This window comes from Eleutherodactylus coqui, chromosome 6 (genome assembly GCF_035609145.1).
Source record: "Eleutherodactylus coqui strain aEleCoq1 chromosome 6, aEleCoq1.hap1, whole genome shotgun sequence".
NCBI lineage: Eukaryota > Metazoa > Chordata > Amphibia > Anura > Eleutherodactylidae > Eleutherodactylus > Eleutherodactylus coqui.
In genome coordinates, this window is record NC_089842.1 from 26,730,275 (window position 1) to 26,752,339 (window position 22,065).

The window sequence follows — 22,065 nt, forward strand, 5'->3', positions numbered from 1 at the left end:
ATATTCTTGTACATAGGAGGCAGTATTATAGTAGTTATATTCTTGTACATAAGGGCAATATAATAGTAGTTATATTCTTGTACATAGGAGGCAGTATTATAGTAGTTATATTCTTGTACATAAGGGCAATGTTATAGTAGTTATATGCTTGTACATAGGGAGCAGTATTATAGTAGTTATATTCTTGTACATAGGGGGCAGTATTATAGTAGTTATATTCTTGTACATAAGGCAGCAGTATTATAATAGTTATATTCCTGTACATAGGAGGCAGTATTATAGTAGTTATATTCTGGTACATGGTGGGCAGTATTATAGTAGTTATATTCTTGTACATAGGAGGCAGTATTATAGTAGTTATATTCTTGTACATGGGAGCACTATTATAGTAGTTATATTCTTGTACATAGGGAGCAGTATTATAGTCGTTATATTCTTGTACATAGTGGGCAGTATTATAGTAGTTATATTCTTGTACATAGGAGGCAGTATTATAGTAGTTATATTCTTGTACATGGGAGCAGAATTATAGTAGTTATATTCTTATATATAGAAGGCAATATTATACAGGTTATATTCTTGTACATAGGAGCAGTATTATAGTAGTTATATTCTTGTACATAGCGGGCAGTATTATAGTAGTTATATTCTTGTACATAGGGGGCAGTATTATAGTAGTTATATTCTTGTACATAGGGGGCAGTATTATAGTAGTTATATTATTGTACATAGGGGGCAGTATTATAGTAGTTTTATCCTGGTACATAGGGGCAGTATTATAGTAGTTATATTCTTGCACATAGGAGGCAGTATTATAGTAGTTATATTCTGGTACATAGTGGCAGTATTATAGTAGTTATATTCTTGTATATAGGAGGTAGTGTTAAAGTAGTTATATTCTTGTACATAGGGGGCAGTATTGTAGTATTTATATTCTGGTACATAGGGGGCAGTAATATAGTAGCTATATTCTGGTAAATAGGAGCAGTATTATAGTAGTTATATTCTGGTACATAGGGGGCAGTATTATAGTAGTTATATTCTTGTACATAGGGGGCAGTATTATAGTAGTTATATTCTTGTATATAGGAGGCAATATTATACAGGTTATAATCTTTTTTATAGGAGCAGTATTATAGTAGTTATATTCTTGTACATAGGGGGCAGTATTATAGTAGTCATATTCTTGTACAGAGGAGGCAGAATTATAGTAGTTATATTCTTGTCCATAGGAGCAGTATTATAGTAGTTATATTCTTGTACATAGGGGGCAGTATTATAGTAGTTATATTCTTGTACATAGGGGGCAGCATTATAGTAGTTATATTCTTGTACAAAGAGAACAGCATTAGAGTAGTTATATTCTTGTATATAGAGGGCAGTAATATAGTAGTTATATTCTTGTACATGGGAGCAGAATTATAGTAGTTATATTCTTGTATATAGGAGGCAATATTATACAGGTTATATTCTTGTACATAGGAGCAGTATTATAGTAGTTATATTCTTGTACATAGGGGGCAGTATTATAGTAGTTATATTCTTGTACATAGGGGGCAGCATTATAGTAGTTATATTCTTGTACATAGGAGCAGTATTGTAGTTGTTATATTCTTGTACATAGGAGGCAGTATTATAGTAGTTATATTCTTGTACATAAGGGCAATATTATAGTAGTTATATTCTTGTACATAGGAGGCAGTATTATAGTAGTTATATTCTTGTACATAAGGGCAATGTTATAGTAGTTATATGCTTGTATATAGGGAGCAGTATTATAGTAGTTATATTCTTGTACATAAGGGCAATATTATAGTAGTTATATTCTTGTACATAAGAGGCAGTATTATAGTAGTTATATTCTTGTACATAGGGACAGTATTATAGTTGTTATATTCTTGTACATAGGAGGCAGTATTATAGTAGTTATATTCTTGTACATAGGAGCAGTATTATAGTAGTTATATTCTTGTACATAGGAGGCAGTATTATAGTAGTTATAGTCCTGTACATGGGGGCAGTATTATAGTAGTTATATTCTTGTTCATAGGAGGCAGTATTATAGTAGTTATATTCTTGTACATAGGAGGCAGTATTATAGTAGTTATATTCTGGTACATAGAAGGCAGTATTATATAAGTTATAATCTTGTCCATAGGAGCAGTATTATAATAGTTATATTCTTGTACATAGGAGGCAGTATTATAGTAGTTATATTCTTGTACATAAGGGCAATATTATAGTAGTTATATTCTTATACATAGGAGGCAGTATTATATTAGTTATATTCTTGTACATAAGGGCAATGTTATAGTAGTTATATGCTTGTACATAGGGAGCAGTATTATAGTAGTTATATTCTTGTACATAAGGGCAATATTATAGTAGTTATATTCTTGTACATAAGAGGCAGTATTATAGTAGTTATATTCTTCTACATAGGGACAGTATTATAGTAGTTATATTCTTGCACATCGGAGGCAGTATTATAGTAGTTGTATACACAAGGAGGAATTATCACACTGTAAGAGGCACAATGGTGGCCATATAACTATATGGAGGCACAAAAGATTGCTGTTTTGGTAAAATATGGGGTTCAATCTGCCACTATTACTTTTAGTGACACTATCTTTCTGCCATTATTGTTACAGGAAGGCTATCTATATGTCAATAATTTTTTTATGGAAGCGACATAATTAAAGCTATAACAACATTATTTCTTAGGCACAATATAGGAACACCATTGCATACAGCAGGTAGGGCACTAGAAGCTATAGAATTGGGGTTATCAGCAGTATGAAGAGTTTTGTCTATGGTGGTAAAAGGTTGGTGGGATGCTGTAAAAGTGAGGAGCCAAAATATATTAGTCGCAAACTCTGCTCTTACAAGTCATAGCTGGGAGAAGGCATCATGGTGGTCTGGGTCAAATGGAAAAGAAAAAAGTGAAGAACTACAGTTAGCGAAGATGTCACTTGTGATCACTGGATATAACAGCACTGTAATCACGTACATGGTCGGCAGGGCACTTGCACAGTGCTGGTGTGCTCACTCTATGGGGGTAATATTGGTATTTGTATAACTGCTATGATTAGGATGCACTTCTGCAGTTCTAAATATGTTTTACCTGGGTTGGGGGGAATGCGCAGAATGTTACATGCCTTGCGTACTGAATACCCAGCTCTGCCTTTGAAAGTCAGTCAATTCTTTGCTGATTTTCCGTGAGGTTGGTGACTGGTTTCTACCATCTCTAAATATCATAGTCCTCCAGCAATCACCCTTCTGCCTTATACATAGTCCATACAATCATGGCCCGTGCCTTTGTAGGCATGCTGTCACGTTAGTTATTCCATAATGAGACATCTTTGCCACTGGTATATTGTCTCCTGAGGAGGGAACCACTGACACATTAGTTAATAATGACATTTCTGGAGTTGTTTTGCTAATTAACTCAGTGCTGTAATGACTGGTATAATTAGTTTGCTATTTCATCATACCGGTCAATTAATTAGGAACACAAGATTGTGATTCATGTGGAGGATGAGAAAATAAATAATGTAAACAGAAGTGTTACCATTACATCCAGCGGCACTGGAGCTGACAGATCCTCTTACCCAGGTACATGTGATGATATCATGGAGACTTTACATGGACTTTATAAGCATTTCTTAATTTGGGAGTCTCTCTTCTCATGTGGCTATAGAAGATTCCAATATTTGGTTTATACCCTATATATTACATCTGGTGACAAAAACTACAGATAATAGCAGAGGATTAAAGGATCATACAGTATATGTCCATATGACCAATAGTTACAGAGTTTGAATTGTTGATCTGTATGGGAAATCAATGACATTGGGGTCCGTGGCTTCTGTCCCAGCACCAGGAGATATAGAACACCAAAGTCGCCATGTCAATAGAGTTGTGTTCAACAAGGTAAGCTGGTAAAACATTAACGGGGCTATTGTTAAAAGTATATTTACTCTGACTTCTCTATACAGATATGGAAGTTGTGGCGCCAACATCACCACCAACTTCACCGAAATTGATATCTACCCCATATTTCAGTAGATCTCAGTTCAGCAGCCAGCCCTCCATCTCCCAACTATGGGAATGTAAAAAAAAAATTCCACTCCAACCGCCCACAAGCACAGAGCCTGAACACAAGCATTGCACAGGTTCTTGCAATAGAAATATTGCCCTTCAGGCTAGTGGAAACACACGCCTTCCACAACATGATGCTAAATGCTAACCCACAGTAACAGCTGCCATTCCTTTGTTCAAAGGGCTGTCCCTGCCCTGCACCACTATGTCAGTGATCATGTGCATATGGCATTGAAGAATTTTGGCAGTGGCAGGGCACACCTCACCACGGAAACATGATCCACCAAGCATGGCCATGGGTTTTATGACCATCCTCTTCACCCACGTTACAGGCCTCTCACCAGCTAAGCCAGAAACCTTCTGCACACTAATGGGGGGCACAAACCCCATAACAGCTGTATGTGTATGGTTTTCTGTCTTGGTTTCCTATTCGCAGTCATTGTTATAAAGACCAGTAGAAAGGGTCTGACATGGATTTGAAGAAATGCTGCCATCCTTCAATAGGTGGCGCTGCTGAGGTATTATTCAATCTGCTTTATTTACACATCCTTAACAGCACATTGGTAGAGATGAGCGAACACCAAAATGTTCGGGTGTTCGTTATTCGGAACGAACTTCCCGTGATGCTCGAGGGTTCGTTTCGAACAACGAACCCCATTGAAGTCAATGGGCGACCAGAACATTTTTGTATTTCGCCGATGCTCGCTAAGGTTTTCATGTGTGAAAATCTGGGCAATTCAGGAAAGTGATGGGAATGACACAGTGACGGATAGGGCAGGCGAGGGGCTACGTGTTGGGCTGCATCTCAAGTTCACAGGTCCCACTATTAAGCCACAATACCGGCAAGAGTGGGCCCCCCCCCCCTCCCAACAACTTTTACTTCTGAAAAGCCCTCATTAGCATGGCATACCTTTGCTAAGCACCACACTACCTCCAACAAAGCACAATCACTGCCTGCATGACACTCCACTGACACTTCTCCTGGGTTACATGCTGCCCAACCGCCCCCCCTCCCCCCCCACAGCGCACACCAAAGTGTCCCTGGGCAGCCTTCAGCTGCCCTCATGCCACACCACGCTCATGTCTACTTAGAATTGCGTCTGCCATGACGAGGGACCGCAGGCACACACTGCAGAGGTTGGCACGGCTAGGCAGCGACCCTCTTTAAAAGTGGCGGAGCGATAGCCCACAATGCTGTACAGAAGCAATGAGAAATAGAATCCTGTGCCACCGCCATCAGGAGCTGCACACGTGGGCATAGCAATGGGGAACCTATGTGCCACACACTATTCATTCTGTCAAGGTGTCTGCATGCCCCAGTCAGACCGGGCTTTTTAATTCATAGACACAGGCAGGTACAACTCCCTATTGTGAAGTCCCTGTCGACCCACAGCATGGGTGGCTCCCTGGAACCCACCGGCGGTACACAGAAATATCCCATTGCATTGCCCAACACAGCTGAGGTAGTAATGTCGTGCTTAATGCAGGTGGGCTTCGGCCCACACTGCATGCCCCAGTCTGACTGGGGTTCTTTATAAGTGTACAGATGTAGTAAAAACTCCGTGTGCACCTACAGCATGGGTGGGTGCCAGGAAGCCACCGGCGGTACATAGAAATATCCCATTGCATTGCCCAACACAGCTGAGGTAGTAATGTTGTGCTTAACCCTTTCCAATCCAATTTGTATATGGTTTTCCTAGGGGGCTTACTCTTTTTCTGCTGTTATACAACGGCGCTATATGCTGGCTAAAGCCAGTACTGCATGAGCTGACACGTAGGATAGGCTCCGACAGCAGAGAGGCTGGCAATATACAGTAAGAGAACCCCGACGGACGTCTACCAACAACGGAGCTGTACAGCCTTAAACCCTAATGTCTTCACAGGTCACACAGTGGACTGGAAAGGGTTAATGCAGGCGGGTTTCGGCCCACACTGCATGCCCCAGTCAGACTGGGGTTCTTTACAAGTGGACACATGTAGGTTAAACTCCCTGTGGACCCACTGCCTGGGTGGGTGCCAGGAAGCCACCGGCGGTACATAGAAATATCCCATTGCATTGCCCAACACAGCTGAGGTAGTAATGTCGTGCGTAATACAGGTGGGCTTCGGCCCACACTGCATGCCCCAGTCAGACGGGTTCTTTAGAAGTGTACAGATGTATTAAAAACTCAGTGTGCACCTACAGCATGGGTGGCTCCCTGGAACCCACCGGCGGTACACAAAAATATCCCATTGCATTGCCCAACACAGCTGAGGTAGTAATGTCGTGCTTAATGCAGGTGGGCTTCGGCCCACACTGCATGCCCCAGTCAGACTGGGGTTCTTTACAAGTGGACACATGTAGGTTAAACTCCCTGTGGACCCACAGCCTGGGTGGGTGCCAGGAAGCCACCGGCGGTACATAGAAATATCCCATTGCATTGCCCAACACAGCTGAGGTAGTAATGTCGTGCGTAATACAGGTGGGCTTCGGCCCACACTGCATGCCCCAGTCAGACGGGTTCTTTAGAAGTGTACAGATGTATTAAAAACTCAGTGTGCACCTACAGCATGGGTGGCTCCCTGGAACCCACCGGCGGTACATAAAAATATCCCATTGCATTGCCCAACACAGCTGAGGTAACGTCAGCTGTAATGCAGGTGGGCTAAAAATTAATTTGATTACACTGTAGGCGAGGGCCCACAAAAATTGCTGTATCAACAGTACTAATGTACATCCCAAAAATTGGCCATGGCCAGCCAAGAGGGCAGGTGAAACCCATTAATCGCTTTGCTTAATGTGGCTTAAGTGGTAACTAGGCCTGGAGGCAGCCCAGTGTAACGAAAAATTGGTTCAAGTTAAAGTTCCAATGCTTTTAAGCGCATTGAAACTTATAAAAATTGTTCTGAAAAATTATTTGAGTGAGCCTTGTGGCCCTAAGAAAAATTGCCCGTTCAGCGTGATTACGTGAGGTTTCAGGAGGAGGAGCAGGAGGAGGAGGAGGAGGAATATTAGACACAGATTGATGAAGCAGAAATGTCCCCGTTTTGGATGGTGATAGAGAACGATGCTTCCATCCGCGGGTGCAGCCTACGTATTGCTTACGTATCGCTGCTGTCCGCTGGTGGAGAACAGAAGTCTGGGGAAATCCAGCCTTTGTTCATCTTGATGAGTGTTAGCCTGTCGGCACTGTCGGTTGACAAGCGGCTACGCTTATCTGTGATGATTCCCCCAGCCGCACTAAACACCCTCTCCGACAAGACGCTAGCCGCAGGACAAGCAAGCACATCCAGGGCATACAGCGCTAGTTCAGGCCACGTGTCCAGCTTCGACACCCAGTAGTTGTAGGGGGCAGAGGCGTCACCAAGGATGGTCGTGCGATCCGCTACGTACTCCCTCACCATCCTTTTACAGTGCTCCCGCCGACTCAGCCGTGACTGGGGAGCGGTGACACAGTCTTGGTGGGGAGCCATAAAGCTGGCCAGGCCCTTAAAGACTGTTGCACTGCCTGGGATGTACATGCTGCTCGATCTACGCACATCCCCTGCTACCTTGCCCTCGGTACTGCGCCTTCTGCCACTAGCGCTGTCGGCTGGGAATTTTACCATCAGCTTGTCCGCAAGGGTCCTGTGGTATAGCAACACTCTCGAACCCCTTTCCTCTTCGGGAATCAGAGTGGGCAGGTTCTCCTTATACCGTGGATCGAGCAGTGTGTACACCCAGTAATCCGTAGTGGCCAGAATGCGTGCAACGCGAGGGTCACGAGAAAGGCATCCTAACATGAAGTCAGCCATGTGTGCCAGGGTACCTGTACGCAACACATGGCTGTCTTCACTAGGAAGATCACTTTCAGGATCCTCCTCCTCCTCCTCCTCCTCCTCCTCCTCAGGCCATACACGCTGAAAGGATGACAGGCAATCAGCCGGTGTACCGTCAGCAGCGGCCCAAGCTGTCTCTTCCCCCTCCTCCTCATCCTCCTCATGCTCCTCCTCCTGTACGCGCTGAGAAATAGACAGGAGGGTGCCCTGACTATCCAGCGGCATACTGTCTTCCCCCGCCCCCGTTTCCGAGCGCAAAGCAGCTGCCTTTATGGTTTGCAGGGAATTTCTCAAGATGCATAGCAGAGGAATGGTGACGCTAATGATTGTAGCATCGCCGCTCACCACCTGGGTAGACTCCTCAAAATTACCAAGGACATGGCAGATGTCTGCCAACCAGGCCCACTCTTCTGAAAGGAATTGAGGAGGCTGACTCCCACTGCGCCGCCCATGTTGGAGTTGGTATTCGACTATAGCTCTACGTTGTTCATAGAGCCTGGCCAACATGTGGAGCGTAGAGTTCCACCGTGTGGGCACGTCGCACAGCAGTCGGTGCACTGGCAGCTTAAAGTGATGTTGCAGGGTGCGCAGGGTGGCAGCGTCCGTGTGGGACTTGCGGAAATGTGCGCAGAGCCGGCGCGCCTTTACGAGCAGGTCTGACAAGCATGGGTAGCTTTTCAGAAAGCGCTGAACCACCAAATTAAAGACGTGGGCCAGGCATGGCACGTGCGTGAGGCTGCCGAGCTGCAGAGCCGCCACCAGGTTACGGCCGTTGTCACACACGACCATGCCCGGTTGGAGGCTCAGCGGCGCAAGCCAGCGGTCGGTCTGCTGTGTCAGACCCTGCAGCAGTTCGTGGGCCGTGTGCCTCTTATCGCCTAAGCTGAGTAGTTTCAGCACGGCCTGCTGACGCTTGCCCACCGCTGTGCTGCCACACCGCGCGACACCGACTGCTGGCGACATGCTGCTGCTAACACATCTTGATTGCGAGACAGAGGAGGAGGAGGAGGAGGAGGAGGGTGCTTTAGTGGAGGAAGCATACACCTCCGCAGATACCACCACCGAGCTGGGGCCCGCAATTCTGGGGGTGGGTAGGACGTGAGCGGTCCCGGGCTCTGACTCTGTCCCAGCCTCCACTAAATTCACCCAATGTGCCGTCAGGGAGATGTAGTGGCCCTGCCCGCCTGTGCTTGTCCACGTGTCCGTAGTTAAGTGGACCGTGGCAGTAACCGCGTTGGTGAGGGCGCGCACAATGTTGCGGGAAACGTGGTCGTGCAGGGCTGGGACGGCACATCGGGAAAAGTAGTGGCGACTGGGAACTGAGTAGCGCGGGGCCGCCGCCTCCATGATACTTTTGAAGGACTCAGTTTCCACAACCCTATACGGCAGCATCTCAAGGCTGATGAATTTTGCTATGCGGACGGTTAACGTTTTAGCGTGCGGGTGCGTGGCGGCGTACTTGCGCTTGCGCTCGAACACTTGCGCAAGCGACGGCTGAACGGTGCGCTGAACTACACTGCTGGATAGGGCCGAGGACAGCGGAGATGAGGGTGTGGGTGCAGGCCATGAGGCGGTAGTGCCTGTGTCCTGAGAGGGGGGTTGCATCTCAGTGGCAGGTTGGGGCACAGGGGGAGAGGCAGGGGTGCAAACCGGAGGCGGTGAACGGCCTTCATCCCACCTTGTGGGGTGCTTGGCCATCATATGTCTGCGCATGGTGGTGGTGGTGAGGCTGTTGGTGTTGGCTCCCCGGCTGAGCTTTGCGCAACAAAGGTTGCACACCACTGTTCGTCGGTCGTCAGGCGTCTCTGTGAAAAACTGCCAGACCTTAGAGCACCTCGGCCTCTGCAGGGTGGCATGGCGCGAGGGGGCGCTTTGGGAAACACTTGGTGGATTATTCGGTCTGGCCCTGCCTCTACCCCTGGCCCTGGCCACCGCACTGCCTCTTGCAACCTGCCCTGCTGATGCCCTTGACTCCCCCTCTGAAGACCTGTCCTCCTGAGTAAGCGTTGCACACCAGGTGGGGTCAGTCACCTCATCGTCCTGCTGCTCTTCTTCCGAATCCTCTGTGCGCTGCTCCCTTGGACTTACTGCCCTTACTACTACCTCACTGCAAGACAACTGTGTCTGATCGTCATCGTCCTCCTCACCCACAGAAAGTTGCTGAGACAGTTGGCGGAAGTCCCCAGCCTCTTCCCTCGGACCCCGGGAACTTTCGAATGGTTGGGCATCAGTGACGATAAACTCCTCTGGTGGGAGAGGAACCGCTGCTGCCCAATCTAAGCAGGGGCCCGAGAACAGTTCCTGGGAGTGTTCCCGCTCCTGAGCAGGTGTCATTGTAGTGGAGTGAGGAGGCTGGGAGGAAGGAGGAGCAGCAGACAGAGGATTCGGATTTGCAGCAGTGGACGGCGCAGAACTGCGTGTTGACGATAGGTTGCTCGAAGCACTTTCTGCCATCCAGGACAGGACCTGCTCACACTGCTCATTTTCTAATAACCGTCTCCCGCGTGGACCCATTAATTGGGCGATGAATGTGGGGACGCCAGAAACGTGCCTCTCTCCTAATCGCGCAGCAGTCGGCTGCGACACACCGGGATCAGGAGCTCGGCCTGTGCCCACACCCTGACTTGGCCCTCCGCGTCCTCGGCCGCGTCCATGTCCTCTAGGCCTACCCCTACCCCTCAGCATGCTGTATTACCAGTGATTTGATTTCACAGGCAGGAAATAAATTGGCGCAAGACTGCAGGCCAAATATAATTTTTTCCCTTTTTGGAAAACGAAAGGCCCCACTGCCTCTAGTGAATGAATAATCTAAGTTTAATAACTGTGCTGTGTCCCTGCTAATGTGTCACAGAACGTGAGGGTAGCAGAGTTATTATAACTCTGGCAGAGCAGGTATTTTTTTTCCCAATTAAGGAAAGCAAATGGCGAAGCCAGCAGTAAAGCGTAGCTGGGTGCGTATGATTTAGCAATGTTTTTCACGCAGCTCACACGTGTCCACCGCCCGTAAGGACGGACAGAGGCTGGACAAATAGATTTGTTTCCACTTGTTTTTCCACCAAAAGGCAGCACTGCGTATATTCAATGAACATGAGAAGTTTAATAACTGTGCTGTGTCCCTGCTAATGTGTCACAGAACGTGAGGGTAGCAGAGTTATTATAACTCTGGCAGAGCAGGTATTTTTTTTCCCAATTAAGGAAAGCAAATGGCGAAGCCAGCAGTAAAGCGTAGCTGGGTGCGTATGATTTAGCAATGTTTTTCACGCAGCTCACACGTGTCCACCGCCCGTAAGGACGGACAGAGGCTGGACAAATAGATTTGTTTCCACTTGTTTTTCCACCAAAAGGCAGCACTGCGTATATTCAATGAACATGAGAAGTTTAATAACTGTGCTGTGTCCCTGCTAATGTGTCACAGAACGTGAGGGTAGCAGAGTTATTATAACTCTGGCAGAGCAGGTATTTTTTTTCCCAATTAAGGAAAGCAAATGGCGAAGCCAGCAGTAAAGCGTAGCTGGGTGCGTATGATTTAGCAATGTTTTTCACGCAGCTCACACGTGTCCACCGCCCGTAAGGACGGACAGAGGCTGGACAAATAGATTTGTTTTCACTTGTTTTTCCACCAAAAGGCAGCACTGCGTATATTCAATGAACATGAGAAGTTTAATAACTGTGCTGTGTCCCTGCTAATGTGTCACAGAACGTGAGGGTAGCAGAGTTATTATAACTCTGGCAGAGCAGGTATTTTTTTTCCCAATTAAGGAAAGCAAATGGCGAAGCCAGCAGTAAAGCGTAGCTGGGTGCGTCTGATTTAGCAATGTTGTTCAAGCAGCTCACACGTGTCCACCGCCCGTAAGGACGGACAGAGGCTGGACAAATAGATTTGTTTTCACTTGTTTTTCCACCAAAAGGCAGCACTGCGTATATTCTATGAATAATAACTGTGTTGTGGCCCTGCCTATACAATTCTTTCCCTGCAGTATCAATGGAGGGTGCAATGCTCTGCAGAGGCGATTTTGAGAAGCCCAAAAAAAATGCAGCACAGCTAACAGCAGCCTGGACAGTACTGCACACGGATAAATATGGCCCTAGAAAGGACCGTTGAGGTTCTTGAAGGCTACACTCACTCCTAACACTCTCCCTGCCTATGCAGCACTTCTGTCCCTAATGCCAGGTGCAACGCTCTGCAGAGCCGATTTTGAGAAAAAAAAAATGCCACTGCTAACAGCAGCCAACACACAGCTATCAGTGGCCCTAATAAGGACCTTTGGGGGGTCTTGAAGCCTACACTAACTACCAATTCTTTCCCTACAGCAGCTCCGGTATAAACAGCACTGTCCCTCATCTAACTCACCAGGCATCTGAGGCAAGCCGCGGGAGGGGCCGACTTTTATATTAGGCGAACACCTGATCTCGCCAGCCACTCACAGCAGGGGGGTGGTATAGGGCTTAAACGTTGCAGGGGGAAGTTGTAATGCCTTCCCTGTCTTTCAATTGGCCAGAAAAGCGCGCTAACGTCTCAGGGAAGGAAGTGAAAGTAACCAGAACACCGCATGGTGTTCGTTACGAATAACGAACATCCCGAACACCCTAATATTCGTACGAATATCAAGCTCGGACGAACGCGTTCGCTCATCTCTACACATTGGGTCAATGTGCTTTAGGAGGGGCATAAAGTTGTTTAATGGTTCCTCCAAGAGTTGTGTGACATTCATCCTTGTTTATCCACTCCTCACCCCTCTCCTCCTCATCCTGCTTCTTTTTCTCCACTTCTTCATACAACCTTTCCTCCACATTGGCACAGATATCCATAAGTGAAAAAATGTAACCTCCAACCAGCAGTGCACATGGTAAATGATAAAATGATGTCCTAACCTCATATGTCTAGGGTAGTGCAGCCACATGGTCAAAGAGTTGATGGCTTTGCAGGTCCAAGCTGACACATGGCTGACCCTGAACAATCTGAAAGCAGGCAAGGTCATGTGTATGACAGTAGGCCAACCTGCAGGCAGCCCTTCACCTCGGCAATCTCACACATCTACCTTGCCTGGCTCGTGTGATGATGTGCAGCATTTCCTAAACAATTACCCAGATTTACTTTCAGTGCTAGAAAAGGCCAGGAAACTGTGCTTCCACTTTCAGCGTTCACACCCAGCTGGCTCTTGTCCGGCGGAGACATAGCTACAGGTTGGGCTACCATCCAACTGTCTCATCTGTGATGTGCCTATATGGTGGAATTGTACATTGCATATGTTGCAGAGAACAATCACAGAGTACCAGATGTGTATGACATTAGCAGATGCTATATGGAGATTAGTCACTTGACACCTATAGAGTGCCTATAGGTCAAAGACATTTGTACCACTTGTGATGACACACTGATTAGTATGGCCATCCCTGTTGTCTGCCTGCTGGAACAGACACTACAGTGCCTCAGGGATAATGATGTGTTGTTGTCACAGGTGGAGGAAAATGGAATACCAATCTCCCAATTGTTTGGCGAGTATGCCATTATTCAACACCGCAGGAAGGGTGGCATTGGGCAAGAAAAGGTGGCGTCTTCTCCAACATGTTTTTCCACCCATGGGGAAGTATAAAGAAGGAGTGGATAAGATAATATAGGACCAGAGGCAGGGGAGGGGACTACGTAATGTTCCTTCCATCCATCACTAACCACAGCTATTCTATGTGGGTGGTGGAATCAGCCACAGGAAACTCTTAGGCCTGACCCCGAGGAATTTGGGCTATCACCTTTGGCACTTTGGGGCGTATAAGTGCTTTTATGCTGCAGTGCTTGCAGAAAGACTGTTGCATAGCCCACATCAAAACATCAGATCATTCATGGGTGGCCACCCTCCTTGATCCCCACTACAAGGACAAAGTGATAAATCTCATTACAGCAGTGGAGAGGGACTTGAAAATGCTACACTATCAGGACAGACTGTTAAGGAGCTTGAGAACAGTAGTTCCCTATGACCGCAGTTATACAACCACAATGGATCACAGCTCTGCAGCTCAAGGCTGTCAAGCACGATGCCATCGCAGCATCACCACAACTAATGGCAAGGGAAGTCTAACAGAAGTGTGGGATAGTTTTTTCAGCCCATCGGGGCTTGTAGCAAAAGCATAGGGTAGGACACAGTCACAGGCAGTACTTATCCATGATAGCCCAAGAGTACGTCAGCTCCTGCGTGGATGTACTCAGACATGGCACTGGTCCCTTTGACCTAGTCCCTGGGTGCCTAAGCTTGATAAGTAGCCAGGGCTTGCACAAATTGATTTAGAGGTGCTTCACTGCCCCGCTGCCAGTGTGCTATCAGAAAGGATATTTAGCATACTGTGGGTGTGATAACTGGAAGATGCATCTTCCTGTCCCAGTTTTCCTTGTCATTATAATTAGATAAGAGATTGAGACAAATAAATCTGCAAAAACCCAACGGGTAAAGGCCCATTTAGACACAACGATTATCGCTCAAAAGATGTCTATTGAGCGGCTTTTGAGCGATAATCGTTGTGTCTTTTACAGCACAAGATGATCACGCAAACATTAAGTGATCACCTTGCACTCCAAGCGGAGGATGCAGAAGACAAGTGGGGCCGTTTGTCTTCTGCATCCATCTGTTTCCTGCTCGGATCGCCCGGCCGTTATACAGCTGAGCGCTGCGAGTGGAGGTTGCAGAAGACAAGTGGGGTGTCCCCGCCTATTTTCTGTACCCAGCTGTTCTCTGCTCAGAGCACGTAACTGTTATATAGCCGAGCGCTCTGAGCAGAGGATGCAGAAGACAAGTGGGGTGGCCCCGCTTGTCTTCTGCATCCAGCTGTCCTCTGCTCGGAGTGCCCAGCTGTTGTACAGCTGAGCTCTCCAAGCAGAGTATGGAGAACAGAGAAAAAAAGCATCTTCACTATGTTTTACTTTAAATGTAATTTGTATTTAATTTCTTAATTAATGGTATGAGACTTTACAGGTATAAACCAAAATGACCTTCTGGAGAAGTCTTTCATTCTGCATGTTAAAGGGGTTGTCCCGCGCCGAAACGGGTTTTTTTTTTTTCAACGGCCCCCCCGTTCGGCGCGAGACAAACCCGATGCAGGGACCTAAAAAAAAATCTGCACAGCGCTTACCTGAATCCCCGCGCTCCGGTGACTTCTTACTTACCGGCTGAAGATGGCCGCCGGGATCTTCTCCCTCGGTGGACCGCAGGGCTTCTGTGCGGTCCATTGCCGATTCCAGCCTCCTGATTGGCTGGAATCGGCACGTGACGGGGCGGAGCTACACGGAGCCGCTCTCCTGCACGAGCGGCCCCATTGAGAAAAGAAGAAGACCCGGACTGCGCAAGCGCGTCTAATCTCGCGATTAGACGCTGAAAACTAGACGGCACCATGGAGACGAGGACGCTAGCAACGGAGCAGGTAAGTGAATAACTTCTGATAACTTCTGTATGGCTCATAATTAATGCACAATGTACATTACAAAGTGCATTAATATGGCCATACAGAAGTGTATAGACCCACTTGCTTTCGCGGGACAACCCCTTTAAGTTACTTGGTAAGTAGCCCCCCTTTTACAGCATATAAAGCTCATAGTCTCGGAGCAACTTATATCTGTACATTAGTGTAATGCTGATGATGCATTTTTTGCAGTTTCTCTATCTACAACAGCAATAATCAGATCTCCTATAAAAAGTGAGTTATATAAAACAACTACACTACCAAACTGGCTTCTTACAAATCAGGACTATAACCCATTACTATATACATGATAATAACCTGTGACCTTATATATGACGAAACCTACTATATGACAATTTATATAACTATAACCTCTAATTATATGACTAAATCTGTAAATGCATACATGACTATATACATACAGAAAGTATAACCTCTGACTACAAACATGATTTTATGTGATACATGATATCTCATATATGGCTATTGAAATCTATCACTAGACATAGCATTAACTGTGTGTAGCATATGTTAAACTGTTTATCATTAGAGATGAGCCAGCATACTCGTCCGAGCTTGATACTCGTTCGAGTATTAGCGTGTTCGAGATGCTCGTTACTCGTGACGAGTACCATGCGATGTTCGAGTTACTTTCACTTTCATCTCTGAGACGTTAGCGTGCTTTTCTGGCCAATAGAAAGACAGGGAAGGCATTACAACTTCCCCCTGCGACGTTCAAGCCCTATACCACCCCCTGCAGTGAGTGGCTGGCGAGATCAGGTGTCACCCGAGTATTAAAATCTGCCCGCCCGCGGCTCGCCTCAGATGCATTCTGACAGAGATCAGGGAAAGTGCTGCTGATGCCGGAGCTGCTATAGGGAGAGCGTTAGGAGTGATTTTAGGCTTCAAGAACCCCAACGGTCCTTCTTAAGGCCATAGAAATCGCAGATCGCACCTATCTGCAATCTGCGATTCCTGTTCTCTTCTCTATATGCGCTCAATGGGGCCGGCGGCAGCAGCGCCGACCCCATTGAGAACATATAGAAGACAAATCATTCTTCTCTGCCATAGCTGTAACAGCTGTGGCAGAGAAGAACGATGTTTGCCCATTGAATTCAATGGAGCCGGCAATACAGCAGGTTCCACTGAAAGCAATGGGCTTAAATATATAAGCCCTTCCCTGCAATTCATCCAGAAATGTGTTAAAATAAAAAAAAATATATATATATATATACTTACCTTGTCCCGGCAGACGGAGTTCAGCCGCGGCGGCCGGCAGTGGGTGTGAAGGGGGTGTGAGTCAGACTCAGCGCTGAGCCAATCAGGGGGCAGGTCTGACTCACACCCCCTTCACACCCACTGTAGGCCGGCCGCGCTGAACTCTGTCTGCCGGGACAAAGTAAGTATATACCGTATATAATGGCGTATAAGACGACTTTTGAACCCCGAAAAATCTGCTCTGAAGTTGGGGGTCATCTTATATGCCGGTAATACAAAAAAAAAAGAAAGTGTCAAAAAAAAAAAATCATTACTCACCTCCCCCGGCGTTCTGCGGCGCTGCTGCAGGCTGTCGCTCCCTCCTGGTCCCTGGCAGAGCATTGCTTTCTGGACGCAGGGCTTGAAATCCCCGCCTCCAGAAAGCTACTGTGATTAGCTAACACACACCATCAGCCAATCACAGCCATTCAATGACATCATTGTCATTGGCTGTGATTGGCTGAAGGCACGTGTGTTTTCTGGAGGCGGGGATTTCAAGCCCTGCGTCCAGAAAGCAATGCTCTGACGGGGACCAGGAGGGAGCGACATCCTGCAGCAGCGCCGCAGAACGCCGGGGGAAGTGAGTAATGATTTTTATTTTTTGCTCCGCTGTATTCCCGGCGTATAAGGTGACAGTTGGGGGGTCGTCTTATACGCCCCATCGCCTTATGCGCCGGTATATATGGTATATTTTTTTTATTTTTACACATTTCTGGATGAATTGCAGGGAAGGGCTTCCATATTTAAGCCCTTCCCGACAATTCATCCCGCGCACGCCTGCAGCCCATTGTTTTCAGTGGAACCTGCTGTATTGCCGGCTCCATTGAATTCAATGGGCTAACATCGTTCTTCTCTGCCACAGCTGTTACTGCTGTGGCAGAGGAGAACGATCTTTATGCTGACAGTGCGGGGGGGGGGGGGCACTCTTGCCGCTATTGTGGCTTAATAGTGGGACCTGGGAACTTCAGATGCAGCCCAACATGTAGCCCCTCGCCTGCCCTATCCGTTGCTGTGTCGTTCCCATCACTTTCTTGAATTGCCCAGATTTTCACAAATGAAAACCTTAGCGAGCATCGGCGACATACAAAAATGCTCGGGTCACCCATTGACTTCAATGGGGTTCGTTACTCGAAACGAACCCTTGAGCATCGCGATAATTTTGTCCCGAGTAACGAGCACCCGAGCATTTTGGTGCTCACTCATCTCTATTTATCATTCATTTATTAGCTTATCCCCCATGTGTACAGATCATGAAAACTTTTTGTTAAGGGGAAGCTGTCATGAGCTCCATAAACTATGTTATAGTGCTCAAAGATCAGGGAACAGGATGTCTAGGGAGCCTTGTTTTATACTTACCCGCCTCCTCATTCCTGTGCTCTGTCCCTATGAAATCTGTGTGTGCCGGCAACGTGATTCCTTCTATGCGTGCATTTCCCACAGAGATGAATGTGTACATTTTTATCACAATCTGTAAAACCAACCTGCAAAACTTAATATGTTACATTAAATAGTACCAAAAATACAAAACTCGTTCTGCCACAAATAAACTATGTTAGTGTAAAAATTAAGAAGTTATGAATTTTTTTAAAGTTAGGATGTAAAAAATAAAAAGGGCTGCAGTGGGAAGGGGTTAAATGCTTATTGGGAAATTGTAGTCGGCTTCACTTTGTAAACAAGTTTTGTTTGCTGGAACTGGAGTATCTGCTTTCGGTGAATCCATTATAGTAAAAATGAGGAAATCTCTGATGATGAACTTTGTAGTAACTATTACAACATCTCTCGTCACTGCCAGAGCGGACAGGAAGGACTGGCAAGAACATCGCTGCTTCAGAAGACAAATATTGTGAAGTAGAGAAACAATACAAAGTGTCTTCTGATGACTCACCCCCTGTAAGCCTGAGCCGCTCACATGAAGCAATGAGTTCTTACATAATCTTCATCTGATGCACATTGTGACCTACATCTTCCTATATAAGACCCAGTGATGAGACTGCTCACATGAGCGGCAGAATCTCCCACCAGGTATCACTGAATTCATTGTCTTCTCTTTCATATTACCGGTGTGATGTCTTGACACTGCTGCGGTGTCTTCCTGAGATCTGCTAGTTACAGTGTGTGTACTTTTCTTTTTCCCTTCATCTTTCTTCTTCTCATTCTGCTTCAAGGTTTCCACTTCCTTTATGCCTTCTCTTTTTCATTGCTCTCTTCTCCTTTTCCTCATCCTTCATCTATTTCTTCTCATCCACCATCACTTTTATTTCCTCGCCTCTTCTTCTTCTCACCCTCCTCTTGTCCTTTTCTTCTCCTTCATTCCTTACTCCTCCTTTTCATACAGTTTGTATTATTCTCCAGTTTTTTCTTACTCCTTTGTTTTCCGCTTCTCCTTTCCTTTTTTTTCTTGTTTTCCTCCTGCTTTTTCTCCTCTTCATTGTCTTTTTTAACCTCCCTCACCTCATCTTTCCTGCATCTTTTTCGCCTCTTTTTCATCCTTCTCTTCCTCCTGCTCCTGCTTTTCCTCTTCTACCTTCTCCTTTCCTTTCTTCCTTCTTTTGCTCTTTTTTCCTCCTACTTTTCTTACCTCCAATTCTTTCTTTCCCACTTCATCTCATCCCTTCTTTTTCTTCTCCTCGTCACCTTTTTCTTATTTTCTTTTTTTCTCCTACTTCCCCTTGTCTTTCTTCCTCTACGCCCCTATTCCTTTATGTCCTCTCCTTCTCTTCTTTACTCCTGTTTCCTCCCATTTCTTTTTCTTCTTCCTCTTCTCTTTCTTTTCCTTTCCGTGTTTTCTTCTCTTTTTTCTGACACTCTTCCTCTTGTTTCTTTTCCTCCCCCACCTTCTCCATCTCTTTCTTCTTCTCTTTTCCCCTACTTTTCCTTCTTCTACTTCGCTTTATTTCTTCTTCCTTCCTCCATTCCTTCTTTTTTCTCTTCTTCTTCTTTTTCACTCACCCTTCTTTCTGCTCATTCTTCTCCTCCCCACCTTCTCATTCTCTTTCTTCTTTTCCTGCTTATTTTTCTTTTTCCTAATTTCTTCCCTAATAGTCTCTGTTACAGCTGTGGCAGAGAAGAATGATTTGTCTTCTGTATGTTCTCAATGGGGTCGGCGCTGCTGCCGCCGGCCCCATTGAGCGCATATAGAGAAGAGAACAGGAATCGCAGATCACACATAGGTGCGATCTGCGATTTCTATGGCCTAAGAAGGACCGTTGGGGTTCTTGAAGCCTAAAATAACGCCTAACGCTCTCCCTATAGCAGCAGCACCAGCAGCAGCACTTTCCCTGATTTATGTCAGAAGGCATCTGTGGCGAGCCGCGGGAGGGGCCGATTTTTATACTCGGGTGACACCTAATCTCGCCAGCCACTCACTGCAGGGGGGTGGTATAGGGCTTGAACGTTGCAGGGGGAAGTTGTAATGCCTTCCCTGTCTTTCTATTGGCCAGAAAAGCACGCACATTTCTCAGGGAAGAAAATGAAAGTAACTCGAACATCGCGTGGTACTCGTTACGAGTAACGAGCATCTCGAACACGCTAATACTCTAACGAGTATCAAGCTCGGACGACTATGCTCGCTCATCTCTATTCCTTAACAGTTTCTGGTTTATTTTCAGGTATAAATCTAAGATGTCTTCTTCTCAGAAGCTCCTACAACTGCTGGTAGCAGGTGAGTCACATAATACAGACGATAACGTTATTTTAAAGTGACTTCTCCAAAATTTCATGATTTCCGATTCAGGCCTTAGTCACACGTGCGTTTTTTCGCGCGATTTGCGCATCGCAAGATGGATGCGCATGCGCAAATCGCGTGACCGGCGCCGAAAAAACGCCTGAAAATCTGCTCCTAGCCGCGTTTCATTGGAAACGGGCCGGAGCTGTCCAGCGCATTGCATTCAATGGAGCCGGCAATACAGCCGGCTCCATTGAAAGCAATGCGCTGCGGGCAAGCCCGGGATGAATTGTCGGGAAGGGCTTAAATATATAAGCCCTTCCCTGCAATTCATCCTAAAATGTGTTAAAATAAAAAAAAAATTGTATACTCACCTTTCCGCTGCAGCCGGAGTTCTGCCGCGGCCGCTGTCAGTCCTCCTGAACTGCTTCTTGGCACTATTCAGCCGGTGGGGCTTTAAAATCCCCGCCTGCTGAATGAGTTGCCTCTGATTGGTCACAGCCTGACCAATCAGAGGCAGGTTTCACTCACACACCCATTCATGAATTCATGAATGGGTGAGTGACTGCTGCCTCTCATTGGCTCAGCGGGACCAATCAGGGGCAGCTCCCGCTGAGCCAATGAGAGGCAGCAGTCACTCACCCATTCATGAATTCATAAATGGGTGTGTTAGTGAAACCTGCCTCTGATTGGTCAGGCTGTGACCAATCAGAGGCAGATAATTCAGCAGGCGGGGATTTTAAAGCCCCGCCGGCTGAATAGTGCCGAGAAGCAGTTCAGGAGAACTGACAGCGACCGCGGCAGAACTCCGGCTGCAGCGGAAAGGTGAGTATACAATTTTTTTTTTATTTTAACACATTTTAGGATGAATTGCAGGGAAGGCCTTATATATTTAACCCCTTCCCGACAATTCATCCAGCGCACGCCGGCAGCCCATTGCTTTCAATGGAGACGGTTGTATTGCCGGCTCCATTGAATTCAATGGGCAAACATCGTTCTTCTCTGCCACAGCTGTTACAGCTGTGGCAGAGAAGAATGATTTGTATTTTATATGTTCTCAATGGGGTCGGCGCTGCTGCCGCCAGCCCCATTGAGCGCATATAGAGAAGAGAACAGGAATCGCAGATAGGTGCGATCTGCGATTTCTGTTCTATAATTTATCGGACGAGCGCATAAAAAGCGCTCATGTGTCCGATACCATTGCAAAGCAATGGTTTTATAAAATCGCCGGACGCATGCGCATGGGCAAATCGCGGCTAAAAACGCCCGTCTGACTAAACCCTCAATCTGCAGTATTCTGTGTTTTATACTAGAGCATTGACTCTTCTCCTAATACTGAGATTTATTGTCTTTTTCAGCCTGTTTCGTGTCTCTGATTGCTGCTAGAAGTAAGTCATCATTATCTGAATGGCCTCCATACATGTTTATACACAGCATTGTAATGTTACTGCAGATTAGACACCTCATGGTCAGCATCTTAGGATCATAACAAGTGGTTCTGAGAGTAGATTTATGTATTTTGTTTTTTTTAAATTTTCTAATCTTTAACTCAATATTTTTCAATATATTTTTAACCATAAATGTTTTATTTTTGATACATCGTTGTATGAAGGTTTTTCTGTGCCATGACTTGCTTTTTTTAATGGCACCACTTTGATTTACATAAAAATAATGTTTGTGTGAGATCTAACATGTACAGTTTTTTACATTTTACCACAATTAAAGTTAACATTTTTTTTTTCTGTCACTGCATTACAAGGCCCTGGAACATTTTTATTTTTCTATGCTCTTCTGCTCCC

General features: G+C 46.1%; 1 protein-coding gene across 1 annotated transcript in view; it reads left to right on the forward strand.

The window, feature by feature from the left end:
- Nucleotides 1-18,609: 18,609 nt before the first annotated feature.
- Nucleotides 18,610-22,065, forward strand: part of LOC136631975 (chymotrypsin inhibitor Ani s 6-like) — a 95,432-nt gene continuing 91,976 nt past the window's right edge. The window contains exon 1 of the mRNA XM_066606493.1: nucleotides 18,610-18,624. The gene's annotated coding sequence lies outside the window, so the exon portion shown is untranslated. The remainder of the gene's footprint in view (nucleotides 18,625-22,065) is intronic.